The sequence below is a fragment of the Vicia villosa genome, linkage group LG2 (assembly GCF_029867415.1).
Source record: "Vicia villosa cultivar HV-30 ecotype Madison, WI linkage group LG2, Vvil1.0, whole genome shotgun sequence".
NCBI lineage: Eukaryota > Viridiplantae > Streptophyta > Magnoliopsida > Fabales > Fabaceae > Vicia > Vicia villosa.
In genome coordinates, this window is record NC_081181.1 from 46,456,614 (window position 1) to 46,482,064 (window position 25,451).

Genomic DNA, 25,451 nt, shown 5'->3' on the forward strand with positions numbered 1-25,451 from the left:
CCTCAGGACAAATTTCAGGTCTTCGGTATTTAATCTTCTTCTACTCCGAATGTTCGAAAGGCTAGCGCCAATCTCACCTTCGAGTATAAGACGATTAAATAGGGGCAGCTGTCATACCCCAAATTTGTCCTACCCTTTAACTTCTAACTGGCTTAGGTTTTGCATTCATGTACATACATCACTTAGGTCATAACTCACACTCATGCATTCATATCATTGGTGTTATTCAAAGGCTAGCAAGAGAAAGCTCTATTGCAAAGAATTGTGATCAGAGAATAAGGAGACTGAGGTATAATCATGTGGATCCATGTTCATTTGAAGCCCTCCTGGCTTAGGGTTTTTCTCAATCTCAATTAAAGGCATTGATTGAAAGGTACAAGCTTGCAAGTCATCTGGTCCCCTAAATCAGGGTTTTCTTTGACCAAAGTCAACCAGTTGACTTTCTGGTCAACATTTAATCAGGAACGGTTTCTATGTGTGAAAAGCTTCTCATACCGACTGTGTGGATGTGTTTGTTTGACTGGATTTGGCCGGAAGAGATTTAATCGGGAATTTTATCAATAGTCGGAAAAATCAGAACAGTTGACTTTTGGGTCAAAATCAGGAAAATTATTCAAATATTGACTTTTGGTGGAAAATCGGTCAAAGAAAGTCAAAGAAATGAGAAAAAATCAAGAAATAATCAAAACTGCCAAATTTGGAAATTTAGTTGAAATGGGAACTTGCCAAAAGAGGAAAGTTCTACACTTAAAGAATTTTTGAGTGAATTTCCAATTGGCTGGGCAACTGACTTCAGGTCCAATTATCATGTTGAAAATGGCAGGATTTTAAGACAAGCTCAACATCAAAAGTGTTCAAATCATAGCCCTTTACAACTTTCTAGTTGGGAGTTTTTCCATTTGAGGCTTGGATCAAGAGATATTGAGTGTTGAAGTTTTCAGAATTACATTCACTCAAGTCATGAAGCTGGGCACAATTCTGGTCATACGTGACACATTTCATCAAGCACGTGGCGTGCCAACTTTGAAGCCAATTCTAGGGCAATTCAGGAACTCTATAAATGCAAACTTGGTATCATTCCATTCCTTTCCATGTGCTCTACCCAACAAAGCAAGAATCAAGCCATTTGGACAAAGAATGAATCAGTTACAAGGCCCCAAAGTCTCATCTTCATAAAGTCAAAGTTACGCATCTGGCTAGGCAAAATTCCAGGGCACACGCGAGCAATTTATCAAACACGTGGTGCGCCATTTTTGAAGCTAACTCCAGAGAATTACAAGCAACATTTGGAGTCAATTCTGATGTTAGTCTTCTCTCTCCCATGTCCTCTTCCAAATGGCACAAGAATAAAATCTTTTGGAAGAGTTTGGAACAAGATAGAAGGCCTTAAAGTCATGTCCTGGGGATACACATTCCGGGAAGCATTGGGCCAGCAGGGACCAAGTCATGCGCGCCAAGGCTAAGGGACTGAATCTTCATGACTTCAACGCAATTGTGAGTGAGATACAAGCCACATCTTAAGGACTCATCAACACCATAATCCTTCACTCTCATCACCTCATCACAATGGGCTTAAGTTTGAATTAAGTGGAGGTCTAGAGAGGAACCTACATGCTTGCAAAGTCATGACCATGGGCTGTTGTCATTGTCATAAAAAGGAGGTTCCCATGCAATGTAACCATTCCCATATTTGGCCATGCATAGGGTCTGCTACGTGAAAAGTGAAGTGAACCTTGCCCTAACTACACAAACTTGCATATTAAGCATTGCACAATATAGCCCCACACCTAAGAAAGAGCTATGCTGCAAGTGCTAAATTTGTGTGTCAAGTCTCATCCACAAGTCCCACATTCAAGGATGATAGAAGTTGCTGCAAGTTACATTCCTAGAGTCCCATATTCAAGAAAGCTATTCCACTCACTTCACACTTGCCCTATATAAACAATCTTATATCCACTTGCGCACTCACTTTCTTATTCATTTTTTCTCTTCACACTCTTCCCTCCCTCACTCACATTTTCACACTCTTCCTCTCCTCATACCCCATCCTCTCCGGTTCTCTCCCGTCCCTCACTCATTCCACCACCTCCGGCCACCGTAACAACCCTCTCCGGCCGCCCTAACTAACCTCCCCAACTACTTCCGACCACCGCTCTCTCAGCTCAGCTGCTCATCACCAATCACATTCATCTCTCGCCTTCATGATGCTATGCTGAACGAGATTGTCACCTTCATCACGAGTACAGAGTTCTCAGCCTACTAGGCTCGCTTCTCGATCGTTAGAGGAACCAGCTAGTGCATGCTCAGTGCTGCTATTGGAGGTTCAGATCGGTGAAGCTTCCTCGCCACACTGAATCAAGGAGTGCTCAGGTATACGTCTGAACTCTTTAAATCGTGCATTCGAACGCTTTAAAACCATCTGCATCTTGTTCAATATCTTGTAGTGTATGTTAGACTTTGGTGCTGAGAATGAGATTAGTTTCACGTGTTATGTTTGACGTTTGAATGTTTGATTCACGTATTTGAGTTCATTGAAATATAAGGTTCATCCTGATGCCATTAGCATGAGTTTTGATGAGTATGCTAGATGTTAGGGTTTGAGATCTGGATTCGGTTTTGGAGTTTAAGTAAGGATCAATGGAAACGGAGGCCAGATCCACGATCTACACAAAAATCCGAGTGGAGCGGTGGTACGGTGGGTGATTTCTGGAACTTTTCGCCTACCTCCGCTGTAGGCTGGCCAGAGAAGACGACCGGAGCTGTGCTCCGGCGTCTGTGGTTCGTTGTGGTTGTTTACACCAGAGTGCATACGTGGCATATTCGTATTGGCTTTTTTTTCAGTATTTTGTGTTTCCCTTGTCTTATTCAAATGATTGGGTGATGCGTTGGTAACTTCTGATTGGTCCGTGGCCCTATTTTGTTTTTTGTGACTTAAATGAGATGCACCGGTTGATAATAGTTCACATGTCATTTATTTTAATGAGAACCATATAATAACATAATAAAGTCAGAAGTGAAATGAATAATTGGAATGGAAGTGAGTAGTAACGTTGGGCCACACGCTTGGGCCGGAAATTGTTTCCGGATCACACTCCTCACCTGCTATCACACCTTCGTTTCTGGACTGGGCCTTGGCGCCAACTGCTCCTACCACCCCCTGTTTGGACCCAGTCTTCCATTCTAGTTGATTTTTAGTTCATTTTAAAAATACTGATGCACCCCCTTGCTGTTTAATAAAACAAATGATAAAATTGATTTTTCTTTTATTTCTTTTTGCACATTAATTGAATTTCCTTTTTCTTAAATAAAAATAACAAAAACATTTTCTAACCAATTAGATTTTTTAGAATATTATTCTCTTTTAATTGAAATTTTAATTGTGTGATTTCCATGAATTTTAATTGATATACAAATAAATAGTTTCTTTGTTAATTCAAAATAGCTTAGAGTTTAATTTCTTTTCCTTTTGTGAATATATTTCAATGCTTAATTGCTTTTTCCTCCCCATTTTCTTTTAGGATAATCAACAACATAGATGTAGAAATTAGGACTAGTTCCCTTTTTGCATTCTTTTTTTCTTTTCAACATAAAACACTAATAAAAATACTTGAAATAAATTCCCCATAAAAAATACAAAGAAAACACTTAAAACGCTAATAATCAAAGTGAAAATTCTTAAAAAGGGAATGGAAGCTTGAACGTCCCTTGCTTTAGGGAACGTTCGAGTGCTTGGATCTCCCTTGCTTTAGGGAACCATTCGAGCGTAAGTTCCCACTTCTAAAAAACACAAACCATAGAGTAAATCGAGTTTCCCTTGCTTTAGGGATTTCCTCGAAACACTCAAACTCTCTCTCTTTCTCTCCTTTCTTAAGGGCATTGTTATCTCCGCTCTATTGCATCCTAGGTCGATCCCTTATGCAAGAGCGTGAGCGTTAACTCCGCCCAACTAAAAAACACAAAAACAAACAAAAATCGTGAGCCGAACTACGGCGCTCTAATTCCTGAAAAGGATACGTAGGCATCAAGTCGCGGGGCTTGAACGAGCACACTTGTAAATAATTCCTTCTTTTCCCCGTATTTCTTTTGCATTCATTCGCATTTAGACATAGAAATAGTACACACCCTTTAGATAGAAACAAACATAGGTGGATACCATCGAGTACGATGGGCGTGAGGGGTGCTAGTACCTTCCCCTTGCGCAACCGACTCCCGTACCTAGATTCTCTGGTCGCAAGACCCTGTTCCTTCCTTTGTAGGTTTTCTGATATTCCTTTCCCTTATGGGATAAATATATTAGTGGCGACTCTGTTCATTTTTCGCGAGCGTGCGACAGCTGGCGACTCTGCTAGGGATGTTGCTAGACCTATTGCGGGTCCATGCCTAGCGAGTCGATCCTAGCCTTTGTTTGTTTCTTTTATTGGGTGTTTCTTTGTTTATTTATATGTTTACATCTTGTATCTATGTTTACATATCATATCTATTTTTCTGCTTGCATATCATGTTTATTTCTGCCTGCACATCATGCATATGGATTATATTTTGTGTTCCTTGGGGTCTTCTGTTCTGTTTTGCAGGTGGGGGGTTTTGTGAGGTAAAAGGCCCACTACCCAGGCCAAGTGACACATAGGATTAGCGTGGATGCTCATGTTGACTCCCGTGGCCCTTGCTACGATCGAGTTCAACATGGGGTACCACAACTGGGCGAGGTTCTTTCATGGAACACTGTGTCTGGCACCCTTGCTGCCACAAACACTTTGTACCCCATGGGAACTGTAGACCCTAGTGACCATTAGGGACCACCTGTCCGTGTCTAGAATTCATACCCGTGAGTTTGGGGTGGGACAGGATACTAGCCTTCATCATACCCTGATTTCCGTTTTGCAATCTGAAGCCGGAATTTTGAACCTGCTACACTCAGTATTATCCAGTTATTCAGAGCTGCGAGGGACATTCAGTCTCTCACTACATCACACACATGACACATGACACATCATGCTATTGCATCCACCTCACTTCATTCGTGGAGAATCCTAAAGTCTATTTCCAAAAAAGATGTATATACTCTTTTTGCAAAAAAAAAAAAAGAAAAAGAAAAGAAAAAGAAAAGAAAAAGAAAAGAAATAGTGAAAAGACTTTAGGATTCTCCCAATGAAATGCATTCCGCCATATCATTAACATGCATGTTCATTTATTTTCAGGAATTTTTGGCTTTGTCTCCGACCAACACATGGCCACATCAATGAAGACTGTTAGACGCAACCCCTCTTATTCTTTCCTGAATCCGAATCTGGATTCCCTTGGGTGTTTAGCAAAGAAGATTACGCCAGATGAGACAACCAATTTCAGAAAGGAATATGGGTACATTCTGAGCCTTCTCAAGATGCCGTTCACCAAGTACGAGCAAGAGGGAGTTCATACTTTGCTTCAGTTCTATAATCCTTCCCTCCGCTGCTTCACGTTCACCGACTACCTCTTGGTTCCTACATTGGAAGAGTATTCCCTATTTCTTGGCATCACTATAAAGAAGGAAGTGCCATACTATAGCACCATGAAGGCCCCCGATTCCATTGAAATTGCTAAGGCTCTTTATTTGAGCAAGTCGGTCGTGGAAGCAAATCTCACCAAGAAGGGAGGAGGTTTTGGTTTTTGCATGGAGTTTCTGGTTAAAAGGGGTTGTGAGGCTGCTGAAGCAAAGGAATGGGACACATTTAGGGCTATCTTGGCTCTAAGTATATATGGTATCGTGTTGTTCTCAGACGTTCCTAACTTTGTTGACATGAATGCCATTCATATATTCATCTTGCAGAATCCGGTTCCTACACTTTTGGGGGATGTTTATCACTCCATTCATCACAAGAATGGTCAGAAGGGAGGTCTGGTTAGATTCTCTACTCCGTTTTTATACCGATGGTTCGGGTCACATCTGCCTGAGCGTGGAGCTTTCGTTGATAGTAGGCACACATCTAAATGGGCTGAAAGGATTATGGGGCTGAGGGCTAAAGATATTGTCTGGTACAATAGCGCTTTAGATGACAGGGAAGTTATTATGAGTTGCGGAAAGTTCAAAAACGTACCTCTCATGGGTCTTAGGGGCGGAATCAACTATAACCCCGTCTTGGCCAGAAGAACATTTGGATATGCTTTTATCAGTCCACCTGAGCAAACAGAGATAGCTGAGAACATTTTCTATCATGTGGCCACCGACAATGGGCAGATGGCAGAAGCTGTACAAGCCTGGAAGAGTATTTGTTGGAGAGATAAGAAACATTTTGGTCAGCGAGACTGTGCTACTTATGAGGATTATACTAAGTGGGTCGAGTCTGTGGTTGCTGTTCAAGGGATGCCTTTCCCTCCTAAGGACCCTTTGTACCCTCCTGCTGGTAAACAACCCAACATTGTCTCCATGCCTCGTTATAATCAAACTGTTGAGCAGAATCGGAAGTTGACTGAACAAATGGAAACAATGCAAGTTAAGATGAATACTGATATGCAAGAGAAGCTTTCTGCCCTTCACAAGTTGAAAATAAAAGAAATAGAGCTTGAAGAATTGTATGCTAGAGGAAGTACCTCTCAGAAAAGGCCAAGAGTGACTATAAACCCTAAATTTACTGAAACTCAAGAGAAGAAACTGAAGGAACATTACGAGACTCAGTTGGCAGATTTGACTAAAAGACTCCAGATTCAGACTGAAAATGCCAATTCGGAAAAGACTCGTCGAAAGAAAGCAGACAAACTCTTGTTGGATCGCCAGAATACCATAGAGAAGTGTTATGAAGAGATCCGAAAGCTGAAAGGCCAGATAAGAGAAAAAGACCAGAATAATACCCAAGTTCAAGAGGAAGCTAGGTATTGGGAGGTAAAGAATCGCCACATGGAAACAATGCATTTCAGAAAAGACCTGCTGATTCAAGAGATCATTAAGAGGCCCACCCGTGCTGAGACCAAGGAGCTCTTTGAAGAAATGAAGACTTGGAGTGATAAGAACATTGGAGATAGCCCTCTTCGTCATTTGGACATGGGAGATCCTGCTTAAATGCTGATTTTGTTGTAGAATCACCAACAGATTTGTTGGATGGGATTCCTGATTTTATTTCTGTATTTGTTGGCTCATAGGAGCAGAATGTTTTGTACTTCAAGAACTTGGTTGCGAATTAATCGATTATGTTTGCCTATCTTGGTTGTGCTTATCTTGGTTGAACTTATCTTGGTTATGCTTCACTATTTTCTCCATTTTCTTGTGTTGTTGGTTTGAGGCAAAGCTAAAAAGTCTTGAAAATAATAAAACATGCACACATGCACCCATGCACTCATATCATACTGCATTTTCAGGTTTTTATCAGATTCTAATTGGGGTCCCTTCCAACAACAGATTTCTTTTCCGACGACGAAGCTGACTTTCTTACATCCTTACCGCACCAGAAACAACGAGAAAAGAATCATGGATCAATTTGAACAGAATCAAGCTGCTCTCCGTAGGGATATGGATCTTATGGGGGAAAGAATGACTCAACTTATGGAGACTCTCCATGTCGTTGTCCAAGGACAAGAAGAGCTCAGAAAGAGCGTCGCTGGGATGGTCAAGGATACTCCTACCAACTCTGCTGATGGGGGAGTAAAGACTAAGGAGATTCTTGTTGAAGGGATACCAAAAGTAGTGGATGACCACCATGAGGTTATTGATCTTGAACATGATCTTACTGCTGAGTTGACCGAAACTGCTAAAATGTACCAAGCCCTTGAAGAACGCCTTAAGGCCGTTGAGGTTGCTAAAACTTCTAGTTTCAACACTGCTGCTCTATGCTTGGTACCTGGGATTGTGATCCCCCCGAAGTTCAAGGTGCCAGACTTTGATAAGTATAAGGGAGTCACCTGCCCAGAGACTCACCTTCGTTCCTACTGCCGTAAGATGGCCGCTCACGCTGAGAATGAACCACTACTGATGCATTTCTTTCAGGATAGTCTCACTGGAGCCCCGTTGGAGTGGTACATGAAACTTGAGAGGTCTAATGTCAGTACTTGGGGACAACTTGTCGACGCCTTCTTGAAACAATACCACTACAATACTGCTATGGCTCCTAGCCGTGCCCAGCTACAAAATATGTCAAGAAAGCCTGAAGAGTCTTTTAAGGAGTACGCCCAGAGGTGGCGTGAACTTGCTGCTCGAGTTCAACCTCCTCTTCTTGACCGTGAGTTGATTGATCTGTTTATGGGAACTCTGAAGGGGCCGTATCTTCAGCACATGGTTAGTAATACGTCTCCGTCCTTCTCAGATGTGGTCATCATTGGTGAACGGGTTGAAAACTGTGTTAAAGCTGGTACTATTCAAGATGTTGCTACTCCTAGCAGTTCTAATGGTAATGGTAAGAAGCCGTATTCTGGGTTTGTGAAGGAGAGGGAAGGTGAGACTAGCATCGCTTCTGTTGATCAAGGCCGAGCTCCTGCATATTCTGCTGTTCCACCCCCTTATTATCCGATGCCTTATGCTGTCCCTGGTCCATATGTCCCTCAGGCATATGCTGCTGCTCTTCCACAACCATGGATGGCACCCCATCAGCCTTTCGTGCCACAACAACAAGCTGCTGCTCCTCAGAATCGCCAACAGAATCCTAGGCCTCAAGGTCAAAGAGGTCCACAGAGGCAAAGATACCCTGACAGGCGTATAGATCCGGTCCCAATGCCGTATGCTCAACTTCTCCCCCAATTGCTTGCTGGTCAATTAGTGCAACTCCGCGAAATGGGTCCTCCACCTGACCCTCTTCCTCCCGGATATGATGCTAATGCTCGATGTGAATTTCATTCAGGTGCTCCAGGCCATACGATCGAAAGGTGTAGGACATTGAAGTACAAAGTTCAGGATCTCCTTGATGACAAGCTTATCTCGTTCGCTCCCACTGGTCCTAATGTGCAGAATAATCCTATGCCTCCTCATGCTGGTGCGACCAATGCTATTGAGTTATGTGATGATCAGATCCTGGTAAATGATGTTAATGAGGTTAGGATGCCGCTAGCAGTTGTCAGAGAATATCTTATGCAACAAAAGGTTTTGTGCGAACTACATGACTACTGTTTGCAATGTTCTTCTAACCCTGAGGAATGCACTAGGTTGAAAGAAGAAATCTAGAAACTAATGGATGAAGGTGTTCTTAGAGTGGAAAGGGTCGTTCCTGTCGAAGATGTGGCTACTCTAGAGATACCTTACTATCCTGCTGAGGTGTCAAAGAATCAAAGCACCCCTTTGGTCATTCGCGCTCCGAGTACTCCCTTGGTCATTCAGGCTCCGAGAATTCCGATGGTTATTAAGGTTCCAAATGCTCCTTCGACTCCTTCAACCTCGTCTCTTGTTCCTTCTCCTGTGAATGATTCTAAGGCTGTCCCTTGGAGTTATAATGCCGTGTATATTCGAGGGAAGAAATATGATTGTCCTCCAGTGGGTAATTCCAGCATCACTAATATTACTGGCACTAGTGGCATCACCCGTAGTGGTCGGATCTTTGCTGCCCCTCCTCCACTTCCTAAAGAAACCAACAAGGATGCTAGTGCACAAACAAAGGGGAAGCAAGCTGCTGTTGATCCTCCTGAGACCCGTAATGCACAAGACGCCGAGCAACTTCTGAAGATCATTAAGAAAAGTGATTACAAAGTGATTGATCAACTTGACCAAACCCAAGCCAAGATCTCCATCTTGTCCCTCTTGGTGCATTCAGAAGCTCACCGTGATGCTCTAATGAAAGTTCTGGCCTCCGCTCATGTGACTCAAGACATTACCGTGCCTCAGTTTGAAGGGGTTGTGACCAACATTGCCGCTGGTAATTGTTTGGGTTTTTCTGATGATGAACTCACGCCTGAGGGTAGAGCATACAACAAAGCGTTGCATATCTCTGTCAAGTGTCTGGATGCTGTGTTGTCTCGAGTACTGATTGATACGGGTTCTTCTCTTAATGTGATGCCCAAAACTACTTTGTTCAAGCTGAGTATGGATGGAGTTATGATGAGGCCTTGTACCATGAGTGTTAGAGCGTTCGATGGTTCTAGAAGGTCCGTAGAAGGAGAAATTGATTTGCCTGTCTTGATTGGCCCTCACATGTTCTATATTGCCTTCTATGTTATGGATATACGTCCTTCGTACACTTGCCTCCTGGGTCGTCCTTGGATTCATGCTGCCGGAGCTGTGACATCTACCCTCCATCAGTGTTTGAAATTTGTTGTGAATGACAAGATTGTTGTGATCACTGGTGAGGAGGATTTGATAGTCAATAATCTGGCATCATACCGTTATGTTGAAGTGGAGGGAGAGATACAAGAGACACCTTTTCAAGCCTTAGAGATTGTGTCGGTTGACAAACTCCCTGTGGTGGAGAATAAGAAAGAACTCGGAGCACCCCTCTCGTCTTTAAATGATGCTAAGGCCTTCTTAGAAGCTGGTACTCCCCATAGTGCCTGGGGCAAGCTGATTGATGTTCATGAGAAGCGAGACAAGTATGGCCTTGGGTATCAACCATCTTCTTCTACTCAGCTCAGCATAATTCCTGGAAAGAAAGTGATTCCCCCCATTTCTCAAGTGTTCGTCAGTGCAAGCACCAGTTCTGGAAGTCAGGTCCTCGCCGTGGATGATGATGATGAAGAAGATCTCTCCAGATTCATTTGCCATGCTGCGCCTGGACAAGAACTCAACAATTGGACTATCTTGGACATCCCTAGAGTCACTTTTATGGAGATGTAATTTTCTTGTTTCGATAAGTCATATGCTTCGCCCTAAGCATTTTGACCACTTGTATAAAGAAGGGCCCCCATGTTGTTTCAATTTGTTAATATTGAATGAAAATCATATCTTCGCATGCAATTACTGTTCCATTTCTTTCATTTTTGTTTTTACTTTAAAAACTTTTTCAAAAATGGCAAAGCTTTCCTTTTTTTCCTTTTTTATGTGTTGCATTCTAAGGCATAAATCATCCATCGTGCAGATCCAGCTTGGATTCCATCAAAAATGATAATGTTACAGTTCCACGTCTTAATATCCTTGAGAATCCAATTGACCAAGCTGATGAGGATAGTGGGGAAGATTGTGAAGTCCCTGAGGAATTGGCAAGACTTTTGAGACAAGAGGAGAAATCCATTCAGCCACATCAAGAAGCCATAGAAATCATCAACCTCGGTTCAGAAGAAGCAAAAAGAGAAGTCAAGATAGGGGCCGCTTTGCAAAGTGATGTGAAGAGAAGGTTGATTGAGCTGCTTCGAGAGTATGTTGACGTCTTCGCCTGGTCATACGAAGACATGCCTGGTTTAGACACGGATATAGTTATGCACAGGTTACCGCTCAAACCAGAATGTCCGCCTGTAAAGCAGAAACCACGAAGAACTCGACCTTGATATGGCTTTGAAAATCAAGGAAGAAGTTGAAAAACAGTTGAAGGCTGGTTTCTTATCTGTGTGTGAGTATCCTCCTTGGATCGCAAACATAGTACCTGTTCCTAAGAAGGACGGAAAGGTACGCATGTGTGTTGACTACCGAGATTTGAATAGGGCAAGTCCGAAAGATGATTTCCCTCTGCCTCATATTGATGTGCTAGTCGACAACACTGCTCAGTATTCGGTGTTCTCCTTCATGGATGGTTTTTCCGGCTATAATCAAATAAAGATGGCTCCTGAAGACATGACCAAGACCACTTTTACGACTCCGTGGGGTACGTATTGTTATAAGGTGATGCCTTTTGGTCTTAAGAATGCTGGTGCAACATATCAACGAGCAATGGTGACTCTTTTCCATGACATGATCCATAAAGAGATTGAGGTGTACGTCGATGATATGATTGCAAAATCCCAAACTGAGGAGGAACACTTGGTATATCTTGAGAAACTGTTTGCTCGTCTGCGAAAATTCAAGTTGAGGCTTAATCCGAACAAGTGCACTTTTGGAGTGCGATCTGGAAAGTTACTCGGATTCATTGTGAGTCAACGAGGGATTGAAGTCGACCCTGATAAAGTAAGAGCAATACAGAACATGCCAGCACCGAAGAATGAAAAAGAAGTTCGAGGGTTCCTTGGGAGGTTGAATTACATAGCCAGGTTCATTTCTCATCTCACTAACACTTGTGAACCAATCTTTAAGTTGCTGCGCAAGAATCAAGATATCCGCTGGGATGGTCATTGTCAAGAGGCCTTTGAAAAAATCAAACAATATCTCCAAGAGCCGCCAATTCTCATGCCTCCGGTCCCTGGGAGGCCGCTTCTTATGTACTTAACTGTGCTTGAAGGATCTATGGGGTGTGTGCTGGGCCAACATGACGAGTCTGGTCGAAAAGAGTGCGCCATTTATTACCTGAGCAAAAAGTTTACCGATTGTGAATCCCGCTACTCACTACTCGAGAAAACTTGCTGTGCTTTGGTATGGGCTGCTCGCCGACTGAGGCAGTATATGTTGACTCACACCACTCTATTGATCTCCAAAATGGACCCGATAAAGTACATCTTTGAAAAACCGGCTCTTACAGGAAGACTAGCCCGATGGCAAATGCTTTTATCAGAATACGACATCCAGTATTTCACACAGAAGGCCATTAAAGGAAGTGTCCTTGCAGATCATCTCGCTCATCAACCATTAGAAGAGTATCAGTCAATGAAGTTTGACTTTCCTGATGAAGATATCATGAAACTAGATGATAATGAAGGACCCGAACCAGGAGAGCGATGGACTCTCACGTTCGATGGTGCATCAAATGCTATGGGCCATGGTATTGGGGCAGTTTTGACTTCTCCTCGTCAAACTCACATCCCTTTCACAGCTAGAATATGCTTTGATTGCACAAACAATGTTGCAGAATACGAAGCTTGCATAATGGGTCTCGAAGCAGCCATTGATATGAGGATCAAGATCCTTGAGGTTTATGGGGATTCTGCCTTGGTTATACATCAGGTGAGAGGCGATTGGGAGACAAGACACCCCAATTTAGTTCCTTATAAGGACTATATCTTGGAGTTGCTTCCCGCTTTCGAGGAAATCACTTTCAATCACATCCCCCGAGAGGAAAATCAATTGGCAGATGCTTTGGCTACTTTGGCGGATATGTTCAGAGTTAGCTCCCCTAAAGAAATGCCGGACATAACGATCCTCCGTTACAAAGAACCTGCACATGCATTCCCTGCCCACTGTCTCACTACTGAAGATGTGTATGATGAAAAGCCATGGTATTACGACATCAAGAGGTATGTTGAGAAGCAAGAGTATCCCGAAGATGCTACGATTGGTGATAAGCGAACGCTTCGAAGGTTAGCATCCAAATTCTTCTTGTCAGGAGACGTCCTGTACAAAAGAAACTATGATTCAGTTTTGCTCAGATGCGTGGATAGACATGAAGCAGAATTGATCATGCGGGAAATTCATGAAGGATATTTTGGAACTCATTCCAGTGGACATTCTATGGCCAAAAAGATCTTGCGAGCAGGGTATTATTGGATGACAATTGAAAGTGATTGCTATGTGTATGTGAAGAAATGTCACAAATGTCAGGTGTATGCTGACAGAATTCATGTTCCTCCAACTCCTCTGAATGTCCTGACGTCGCCTTGGCCCTTTGCTATGTGGGGCATATACATGATTGGACGAATTGAGCCACAAGCTTCAAATGGGCACAGATTTATTCTTGTTGCTATCGACTACTTCACCAAATGGGTTGAAGCTGCTTCTTACAAGAACGTAACCAAGCAAGTCGTTACTCGCTTCATCAAGAAAGAGATCATATGCCTATATGGGGTTCCAAACAAGATCATCACTGATAACGGGTCCAATCTTAATAACAAGATGATGGCAGAGCTGTGTGAAGAGTTCAAGATTGAACATCACAATTCATCACCCTATCGACCAAAGATGAATGGCGCAGTCGAAGCTGCTAACAAGAATATAAAGAAGATTGTCCAGAAGATGGTTAGAACGTATAAAGATTGGCACGAGATGTTGCCATTTGCTTTGCATGGCTATAGAACTTCGGTTCGTACTTCAACTGGGGCAACTCCCTTCTCTCTTGTCTACGGTATGGAGGCCGTATTACCTGTCGAAGTGGAAATTCCTTCGTTGAGAGTCTTGATGGACGCCAAACTCGATGAAACAGAATGGGTTCAAACGAGGCTTGATCATCTCAATCTAATTGAGGAGAAACGCTTATCTGCTATCTGCCATGGCCAGTTGTACCAAAAGAGGATCAAGAAAGCGTATGACAAGAAAATTCGGCCTCGAGAATTCCACACAGGTGACCTAGTCGTAAGGAAGATCTTGCCAATTCACACCGATCCAAGGGGCAAATGGACTCCCAACTATGAGGGACCATACATTGTGAAGAAAGCATTTTCAGGTGGTGCTTTAATCCTGACAAAGATGGATGGGGAAGACGTTCCGCTTCCAGTCAATTCAGACTCAGTCAAAAAATACTACGCATAAAAGACCCGCTAGGTCGACGTACCTAGGCAAAATTAAGGGCATCCCGGCAAACCAAAAGGGTTTGGGCAAAAATTAGGGATAAAACAAAAAAAGAATAACCCGCTAAGTTGAAAACCCGAAAGGGCGACTTAGGCAAAAAGGGGCATCCCGCTGGATTGAAAACCCGAAAGGGCGATCCAGGCAAAAGTTAGGGATCAAAAGCGAGAGGCTGCAGTCTGAATATCCTTCACAAAGACCACTATACGCCCTTGACAGAACGGAAGAATCAATCCAACCATTACCCTTCTGAAGCAAAGCATTGAGAGGATCGAGGATATGGGAACTGTAGCAATATCAGTTTTAATGGAAATCCGAGCATTTCTCTTTGCCATTTTGCCCTCTGCATTTGTATTTTCTTTTTCGTAACTACCTCATTTAGGAGTTGCTTCCTTGTACAGAAGCCTGTTCACAGGCATTCCATCAATAAAATGATCTTTTGATGCAAAAGCTTTCTTTCTTTCTTTTCATTTTTACGCATGCGAGGTGTGATTTAATTCGTTATTAAACATTGCATTGAAAGCATGGGGGCGATAATCACAAAATCAAAACGAAACATGATGTTACATAAACATAAAAGTGCTCTAAGGGGCACCATTTGCATCCAAACGTTGTTTTCTGTGCAGGTTGCAGGTTCTAGCCGTCATCTTGGCTCATGATATGTCACAAAGGTCATCATCATCCCGCATGAAAGTTCCGGAGTATAATTCATCAGTACTGGTAAGCATGGAGCACATGAAAAGGTCCATATCCCTCTTCAATACGGCAGAAAAAGAACGGTCCCCCAAAGAATTCATGATTCCTCAGGCAGTATAGGATGTAAGGAAAGTCGAGCGAAGTCACTTCCTCCCCAGCAGAGCTATGTTCTAACCCTCCACACAGTTGCCACTAATCTTTGGCACTATGAGGTTTCCAAACGCCCATCTACAATGGCGTCTCAAGAGAATAAACAACGGACCCCAATGGTCTTGCTCCCCTATCACACCGATGCCTTTATTTGGCACTCTGCATATAGTTCCTATTGCATATAACATTGCATCCTCAAAAGCGTAGCATATCCGTCAAAAGCGGAACATTACGCCATAGAAAGAGTTAAACATGCATACAAAACATAAGCCAGATAATGCAAATCCTCCCTCAATCAAGACAATGATACATCTCCATATAAAGTGTCCTTACAAACTTCACTTGATATCTGCCATTCCATTAAATCTCCTCTAGTCATGGTGCCGATACTCGGTATCCTCAATCCCCAAAAGAAATCTTATCTTCTGTCTCCAATATGGATCGTTTGCAATGTCTTTCTTCGTCAGAATCGCTGTCTCTGAGGTTATTTCCCGTGTGCTGCGTGAAGAGGTTTTTTCTTTCGATACTCGTATGTATCTCCTTTTTGATGCTCGTATGCGTCATTCTTTCGATACTCGTCTGTATCTCCTTTTGATGCTCGTATGCGTCATTCTTTCGATACTCGTCTGTATCTCCTTTTGATGCTCGTATGTGTCATTCTTTCGATACTCGTCTGTATCTCCTTTTGATGCTCGTATGTGTCATTCTTTCGATACTCGTCTGTATCTCCTTTTGATGCTCGTATGTGTCATTCTTTCGATACTCGTCTGTATCTCCTTTTTGATGCTCGTATGCGTCATTCTTTCGATACTCGTCTGTATCTCCTTTTGATGCTCGTATGCGTCATTCTTTCGATACTCGTCTGTATCTCCTTTTGATGCTCGTATGTGTCATTCTTTCGATACTAGTCTGTATCTCCTTTTGATGCTCGTATGTGTCATTCTTTCGATACTCGTCTGTATCTCCTTTTGATGCTCGTATGTGTCATTCTTTCGATACTCGTCTGTATCTCCTTTTGATGCTCGTATGTGTCATTCTTTTGATACTCGTCTGTATCTCCTTTTGATGCTCGTATGTGTCATTCTTTTAATACTCGTGTGTATCTTCTTTTGATGCTCGTATGTGTCATTCTTTTGGTATTCGTCTGTATCCTCTTCCGATGCTCGTCTGTATCTCCCTCAAAAACAATTGTCTATGTCACCTTTATCTTTCCGTCAAACCTATTTCCCTCCCAATCACTTCCATGTAAATATCAATCCCTTTGAGAACCTTGTATTGGCACCTTGGCTACGTTACAAGCTATCACCATCCAGTTACTCACTGTAAATATATCCATCAACAAAACAAATTCCTCTCTTTCCCCAGCAGATATCAAAAACGAGGAATAAAGATCATACCATCTCCTCAGGATAAATTTCAGGTCTTCGGTATTTAATCTTCTTCTACTCCGAATGTTCGAAAGGCTAGCGCCAATCTCACCTTCGAGTATAAGACGATTAAATAGGGGCAGCTGTCATACCCCAAATTTGTCCTACCCTTTAACTTCTAACTGGCTTAGGTTTTGCATTCATGTACATACATCACTTAGGTCATAACTCACACTCATGCATTCATATCATTGGTGCTATTCAAAGGCTAGCAAGAGAAAGCTCTATTGCAAAGAATTGTGATCAGAGAATAAGGAGACTGAGGTATAATCATGTGGATCCATGTTCATTTGAAGCCCTCCTGGCTTAGGGTTTTTCTCAATCTCAATTAAAGGCATTGATTGAAAGGTACAAGCTTGCAAGTCATCTGGTCCCCTAAATCAGGGTTTTCTTTGACCAAAGTCAACCAGTTGACTTTCTGGTCAACATTTAATCAGGAACGGTTTCTATGTGTGAAAAGCTTCTCATACCGACTGTGTGGATGTGTTTGTTTGACTGGATTTGGCCGGAAGAGATTTAATCGGGAATTTCATCAATAGTCAGAAAAATCATAACAGTTGACTTTTGGGTCAAAATCAGGAAAATTATTCAAATATTGACTTTTGGTGGAAAATCGGTCAAAGAAAGTCAAAGAAATAAGAAAAAATCAAGAAATAATCAAAACTGCCAAATTTGGAAATTTAGTTGAAATGGGAACTTGCCAAAAGAGGAAAGTTCTACACTTAAAGAATTTTTGAGTGAATTTCCAATTGGCTGGGCAGCTGACTTCAGGTCCAATTATCATGTTGAAAATGGCAGGATTTTAAGACAAGCTCAACATCAAAAGTGTTCAAATCATAGCCCTTTACAACTTTCTAGTTGGGAGTTTTTCCATTTGAGGCTTGGATCAAGAGATATTGAGTGTTGAAGTTTTCAGAATTACATTCACTCAAGTCATGAAGCTGGGCACAATTCTGGTCATACGTGACACATTTCATCAAGCACGTGGCGTGCCAACTTTGAAGCCAATTCTAGGGCAATTCAGGAACTCTACAAATGCAAACTTGGTATCATTCCAATCCTTTCCATGTGCTCTACCCAACAAAGCAAGAATCAAGCCATTTGGACAAAGAATGAATCAGTTACAAGGCCCCAAAGTCTCATCTTCATAAAGTCAAAGTTACGCATCTGGCTAGGCAAAATTCCAGGGCACACGCGAGCAATTTATCAAACACGTGGTGCGCCATTTTTGAAGCTAACTCCAGAGAATTACAAGCAACATTTGGAGTCAATTCTGATGTTAGTCTTCTCTCTCCCATGTCCTCTTCCAAATGGCACAAGAATAAAATCTTTTGGAAGAGTTTGGAACAAGATAGAAGGCCTTAAAGTCATCTCCTGGGGATACACATTCCGGGAAGCATTGGGCCAGCAGGGACCAAGTCATGCGCGCCAAGGCTAAGGGACTGAATCTTCATGACTTCAACGCAATTGTGAGTGAGATACAAGCCACATCTTAAGGACTCATCAACACCATAATCCTTCACTCTCATCACCTCATCACAATGGGCTTAAGTTTGAATTAAGTGGAGGTCTAGAGAGGAACCTACATGCTTGCAAAGTCATGACCATGGGCTGTTGTCATTGTCCTAAAAAGGAGGTTCCCATGCAATGTAACCATTACCATATTTGGCCATGCATAGGGTCTGCTACGTGAAAAGTGAAGTGAACCTTGCCCTAACTACACAAACTTGCATATTAAGCATTGCACAATATAGCCCCACGCCTAAGAAAGAGCTATGCTGCAAGTGCTAAATTTGTGTGTCAAGTCTCATCCACAAGTCCCACATTCAAGGATGATAGAAGTTGCTGCAAGTTACATTCCTAGAGTCCCATATTCAAGAAAGCTATTCCACTCACTTCACACTTGCCCTATATAAACAATCTTATATCCACTTGCGCACTCACTTTCTTATTCATTTTTTCTCTTCACACTCTTCCCTCCCTCACTCACATTTTCACACTCTTCCTCTCCTCATACCCCATCCTCTCCGGTTCTCTCCCGTCCCTCACTCATTCCACCACCTCCGGCCACCGTAACAACCCTCTTCGGCCGCCCTAACTAACCTCCCCAACTACTTCCGACCACCGCTCTCTCAGCTCAGCTGCTCATCACCAATCACATTCATCTCTCGCCTTCATGATGCTATGCTGAACGAGATTGTCACCTTCATTACGAGTACAGAGTTCTCAGCCTACTAGGCTCGCTTCTCGATCGTTAGAGGAACCAGCTAGTGCATGCTCAGTGCTGCTATTGGAGGTTCAGATCGGTGAAGCTTCCTCGCCACACTGAATCAAGGAGTGCTCAGGTATACGTCTGAACTCTTTAAATCGTGCATTCGAACGCTTTAAAACCATATGCATCTTGTTCAATATCTTGTAGTGTATGTTAGACTTTGGTGCTGAGAATGAGATTAGTTTCACGTGTTATGTTTGACGTTTGAATGTTTGATTCACGTATTTGAGTTCATTGAAATATAAGGTTCATCCTGATGCCATTAGCATGAGTTTTGATGAGTATGCTAGATGTTAGGGTTTGAGATCTGGATTCGGTTTTCGAGTTTAAGTAAGGATCAATGGAAACGGAGGCCAGATCCACGATCTACACAAAAATCCGAGTGGAGCGGTGGTACGGTGGGTGATTTCTGGAACTTTTCGCTTACCTCCGCCGTAGGCTGGCCAGAGAAGACGACCGGAGCTGTGCTCCGGCGTCTGTGGTTCGTTGTGGTTGTTTACACCAGAGTGCATACATGGCATATTCGTATTGGCTTTTTTTTTCAGTATTTTGTGTTTCCCTTGTCTTATTCAAATGATTGGGTGATGCGTTGGTAACTTCTGATTGGTCCGTGGCCCTATTTTGTTTTTTGTGACTTAAATGAGATGCACCGGTTGATAATAGTTCACATGTCATTTATTTTAATGAGAACCATATAATAACATAATAAAATCAGAAGTGAAATGAATAATTGGAATGGAAGTGAGTAGTAACGTTGGGCCACACGCTTGGGCCGGAAATTGTTTCCGGATCACACTCCTCACCTGCTATCACACCTTCGTTTCTGGACTGGGCCTTGGCGCCAACTGCTCCTACCACCCCCTGTTTGGACCCAGTCTTCCATTCTAGTTGATTTTTAGTTCATTTTAAAAATACTGATGCACCCCCTTGTTGTTTAATAAAACAAATGATAAAATTGATTTTTCTTTTATTTCTTTTTGCACATTAATTGAATTTCCTTTTTCTTAAATAAAAATAACAAAAACATTTTCTAACCAATTAGATTTTTTAGAATATTATTCTCTTTTAATTGAAATTTTAATTGTGTGATTTCCATGAATTTTAATTGATAAACAAATAAATAGTTTCTTTGTTAATTCAAAATAGCTTAGAGTTTAATTTCTTTTCCTTTTGTGAATATATTTCAATGCTTAATTGCTTTTTCCTCCCCATTTTCTTTTAGGATAATCAACAACATAGATGTAGAAATTAGGACTAGTTCCCTTTTTGCATTCTTTTTTTCTTTTCAACATAAAACACTAATAAAAATACTTGAAATAAATTCCCCATAAAAAATACAAAGAAAACACTTAAAACGCTAATAATCAAAGTGAAAATTCTTAAAAAGGGAATGGAAGCTTGAACGTCCCTTGCTTTAGGGAACGTTCGAGTGCTTGGATCTCCCTTGCTTTAGGGAACCATTCGAGCGTAAGTTCCCACTTCTAAAAAACACAAACCATAGAGTAACTCGAGCTTCCCTTGCTTTAGGGATTTCCTCGAAACACTCAAACTCTCTCTCTTTCTCTCCTTTCTTAAGGGCATTGTTATCTCCGCTCTATTGCATCCTAGGTCGATCCCTTATGCAAGAGCGCGAGCGTTAACTCCGCCCAACTAAAAAACACAAAAACAAACAAAAATCGTGAGCCGAACTACGGCGCTCTGATTCCTGAAAAGGATACGTAGGCATCAAGTCGCGGGGCTTGAACGAGCACACTTGTAAATAATTCCTTCTTTTCCCCGTATTTCTTTTGCATTCATTCGCATTTAGACATAGAAATAGTACACACCCTTTAGATAGAAACAAACATAGGTGGATACCATCGAGTACGATGGGCGTGAGCGGTGCTAGTACCTTCCCCTTGCGCAACCGACTCCCGTACCTAGATTCTCTGGTCGCAAGACCCTGTTCCTTCCTTTGTAGGTTTTCTGATATTCCTTTCCCTTATGGGATAAATATATTAGTGGCGACTCTGTTCATTTTTCGCGAGCGTGCGACAGCCTCTACAAGCCCATCTCCAACAAACACTTCTCAATACATCAAGCTTAGATACAGTCTAATGTATGACTTATTCTTACTCTCATATTATAATATCTAGATGGCATCTTTAAGCCCATCCATGATAACTTTAAATCAACATTCGGATGGCGTCTTTAAGCTCATCTCCGGCAAAAGTCCCAGCCTCAACAAGGGCAAATTTCTGGGTATTATAGTGTTCAATCCTCTACTACCTTCAGATTTCGACAGGCACACATGCCAATCTAGATCCTCAGGTATAAGAAGATTGAACAGGGGAAGCTATCATACCCCAAAATTTGCCCATCATATTTTCAAATATTTTGGCTCAAACACTGAGAAATAAGCCTGACTATCTCTCTCCTAAGCAACAAGCCTCCAACTAGGGTTTTGCTTCTCTCAAGATCAAATCAAGTTCTAAGACCTCAAATGGATCCCATGGCCTCTCATATGCTTCAAAGGATCCTCATGCCAAGTTTCAAGCTCTGATTCATAAGATTTCCCAGTCAACTGCTCAGATGGTCAACAGTCGATCTATTTGACCCAAAAGTCAACTATGGTCAAACCATCGTCAAAATTCCTGATTTTTGGTCAACATCAACATTTTGGAGTAACATTCATCATTTGACCAAGGTTTTGATCTAGGAAAGTTTAGAAATCAACAAAACCTAAAGTTTCTAAATTAGGGTTTTTGACCTAAAAGTCACATTTCACATTGTTCATCAGAAATTTCCCTACTAAAGCTCATTTATAAGGAAATTGAATTCTCTACAACTTTGTCTCTCTAAAGCCAAGGCTAAAAATGCATCATTTAAGAGATATGAGCCAAAACATTACAGGTCCTTCTAGAAGCTCGCAAAAAGCTGTTTTTTGTCACGAGCCATATAATCAAGATAAAATAACCAAATGCAAAAAGGTTTCCAATTGAGTTGAGTCAGATGGAACATCGGAGATGATATTCATCTCTCTTACCCCCAGTGAGGGTACATCAAGATCAATCACTCAAATGGCTCTCATCCCCAAGCAGAAATCATAAATCCCCAACTGAGTATCCTCGAGCATGAAGCGGTAGTTCCTACTAAAATGGAAGACTTGTACTCTGTATTCTCCACAATAGTCAGGGATTTATTTTCCCCTCCAGACTATTCTACGATCTACTGTCATCATTGACAACATGTTGCATACATACATCATTCATAATCAATCATTACATAAATACTTACCATGCATCATGGCATTGCATGCTGCTAACTTTATTTTTCAGGTAAGTTCCCAAGCGGACGAATATCATCAAACAACTTATCAACTCTAACAATCAGATTTTCTTCTCCAAAAGCAATCCAGACGAATATTCATTCAGATAACCATTCCTATCAAATTCCCATCACATTAGTCCCCTGGCAGCGAAATATCACATTAGTCCCCTTGCAATGTAATATCGTATTAGTCCCCTGGCAGTAATCCAAACCCTTCTTATCATGTTAGTCCCCTGGCTGTTATCAGTTGGTCCTCATCATATTAGTCAAATGGCAGTGATATGTTACATCAGTCCCCAGGTAGTAACCAAAATCTACTCCTATCATGTTAGTCCCTTAACGATGATACAACTACAACTTATTACATTGGTCTTCGAGCAGTATTAAGTTATCTACCTATCATGTTAGTCCCCCGATAATGATATGTCACATCAGTCCCCTGGCAGTAATTAAAATCCTTCTCATCATGTTAGTCCCCTGGCGGTGATCAGTTGGTCCTTATCATATTAGTCCCCCGGCAATGATATCTACATCAGTCCCCTTGCAGTAATAAAAATCCTTCTCATAATGTTAGTCCCCTGGCGGTGATCAGTTGGTCCCTATTATATTAGTCCCCTGGCAATGATATTTACATCAATCCCCTGGAAGTAATCAAAATCCTTCTCATCATGTTAGTCCCCTGGCGGTGATCAGTTGGTCCTTATCATATTAGTCCCTTGGAAACAATATTTACATTAGTCCCCTGGAAACGATATCTACATCAGTCCCCTAGTAGTAATCAAAATCATTTCAAGATCTAAATGAGTTACTACGAACGGTGCTGACACAATCAACATTCCAAGATCTAATTCTATCATCACGAATGGTGTAGACACGATCAACTCTCCAAGATATAATCCAATTACTACAAACGGTGCTGACACGATGAATCTCCAAAAATAGATGGCCTCTACAAGCCCATCTCCAACAAACACTTCTCAATACATCAAGCTTAGATACAGTCTAATGTACGACTTATTCTTACTCTCATATTATAAAATCTAGATGGCATCTTTAAGCCCATCCATGATAACTTTCAATCAACATTCGGATGGCGTCTTTAAGCTCATCTCCGGCAAAAGTCCCAGCCTCAGCAAGGGCAAATTTCTAGGTATTATAGTGTTCAATCCTCTTCTACCTTCAGATTTCGACAGGAACACATGCCAATCTACATCCTCAGGTATAAGAAGATTGAACAGGGGAAGCTATCATACCCCAAAATTTGCCCATCATATTTTCAAATATTTTGGCTCAATCACTGAGAAATAAGCCTGACTATCTCTCTCCTAAGCAACAAGCCTCCAACTAGGGTTTTGCTTCTCTCAAGATCAAATCAAGTTCTAAGACCTCAAATGGATTCCATGGCCTCTCATATGCTTCAAAGGATCCTCATGCCAAGTTTCAAGCTCTGATTCATAAGATTTCCCAGTCAACTGCTCAGATGGTCAACAGTCGATCTATTTGACCCAAAAGTCAACTATGGTCAAACCATCGTCAAAATTCCTGATTTTTGGTCAACATCAACATTTTGGAGTAACATTAATCATTTGATCAAGGTTTTTATCTAGGAAAGTTCAGAAATCAACAAAACCTAAAGTTTCTAAATTAGGGTTTTTGACCTAAAAGTCACATGAACTTTGACCAGCCATAACTTTCACATTGTTCATCAGAAATTTCCCTACTAAAGCTCATTTACAAGGAAATTGAATTCTCTACAACTTTGTCTCTCTAAAGCCAAGGCTAAAAATGCATCATTTAAGAGATATGAGCCAAAACATTACAGGTCCTTCTAGAAGCTCGCAAAAAGCTGTTTTTTGTCACGAGCCATATAATCAAGATAAAATAACCAAATGCAAAAAGGTTTCCAATTGAGTTGAGTCAGATGGAACATCGGAGATTATATTCATCTCTCTTACCCCCAGTGAGGGTACATCAAGATCAATCACTCAAATGGCTCTCATCCCCAAGCAGAAATCATAAATCCCCAGCTGAGTATCCTCGAGCATGAAGCGGTAGTTCCTACTAAAATGGAAGACTTGTACTCTGTATTCTCCACAATAGTCAGGGATTTATTTTCCCCTCCAGACTATTCTACGATCTACTGTCATCATTGACAACATGTTGCATACATACATCATTCATAATCAATCATTACATAAATACTTACCATGCATCATGGCATTGCATGCTGCTAACTTTGTTTTTCAGGTAAGTTCCCAAGCGGACGAATATCATCAAACAACTTATCAACTCTAACAATCAGATTTTCTTCTCCAAAAGCAATCCAGACGAATATTCATTCAGATAACCATTCCTATCAAATTCCCATCACATTAGTCCCCTGGCAGCGAAATATCACATTAGTCCCCTTGCAATGAAATATCGTATTAGTCCCCTGGCAGTAATCCAAACCCTTCTTATCATGTTAGTCCCCTGGCTGTTATCAGTTGGTCCTCATCATATTAGTCAAATGGCAGTGATATGTTACATCAGTCCCCAGGTAGTAACCAAAATCTACTCCTATCATGTTAGTCCCTTAACGATGATACAACTACAACTTATTACATTGGTCTTCGAGCAGTATTAAGTTATCTACCTATCATGTTAGTCCCCCGACAATGATATGTCACATCAGTCCCCTGGCAGTAATCAAAATCCTTCTCATCATGTTAGTCCCCTGGTGGTGATCAGTTGGTCCTTATCATATTAGTCCCCTGGCAATGATATCTACATCAGTCCCCTGGCAGTAATAAAAATCCTTCTCATCATGTTAGTCCCCTGGCGGTGATCAGTTGGTCCCTATTATATTAGTCCCCTGGCAATGATATTTACATCAGTCCCCTGGAAGTAATCAAAATCCTTCTCATCATGTTAGTCCCCTGGCGGTGATCAGTTGGTCCTTATCATATTAGTCCCCTGGAAACAATATTTACATTAGTCCCCTGGCAACGATATCTACATCAGTCCCCTGGTAGTAATCAAAATCATTTCAAGATCTAAATGAGTTACTACGAACGGTGCTGACACAATCAACATTCCAAGATCTAATTCTATCATCACGAATGGTGTAGACACGATCAACTCTCCAAGATCT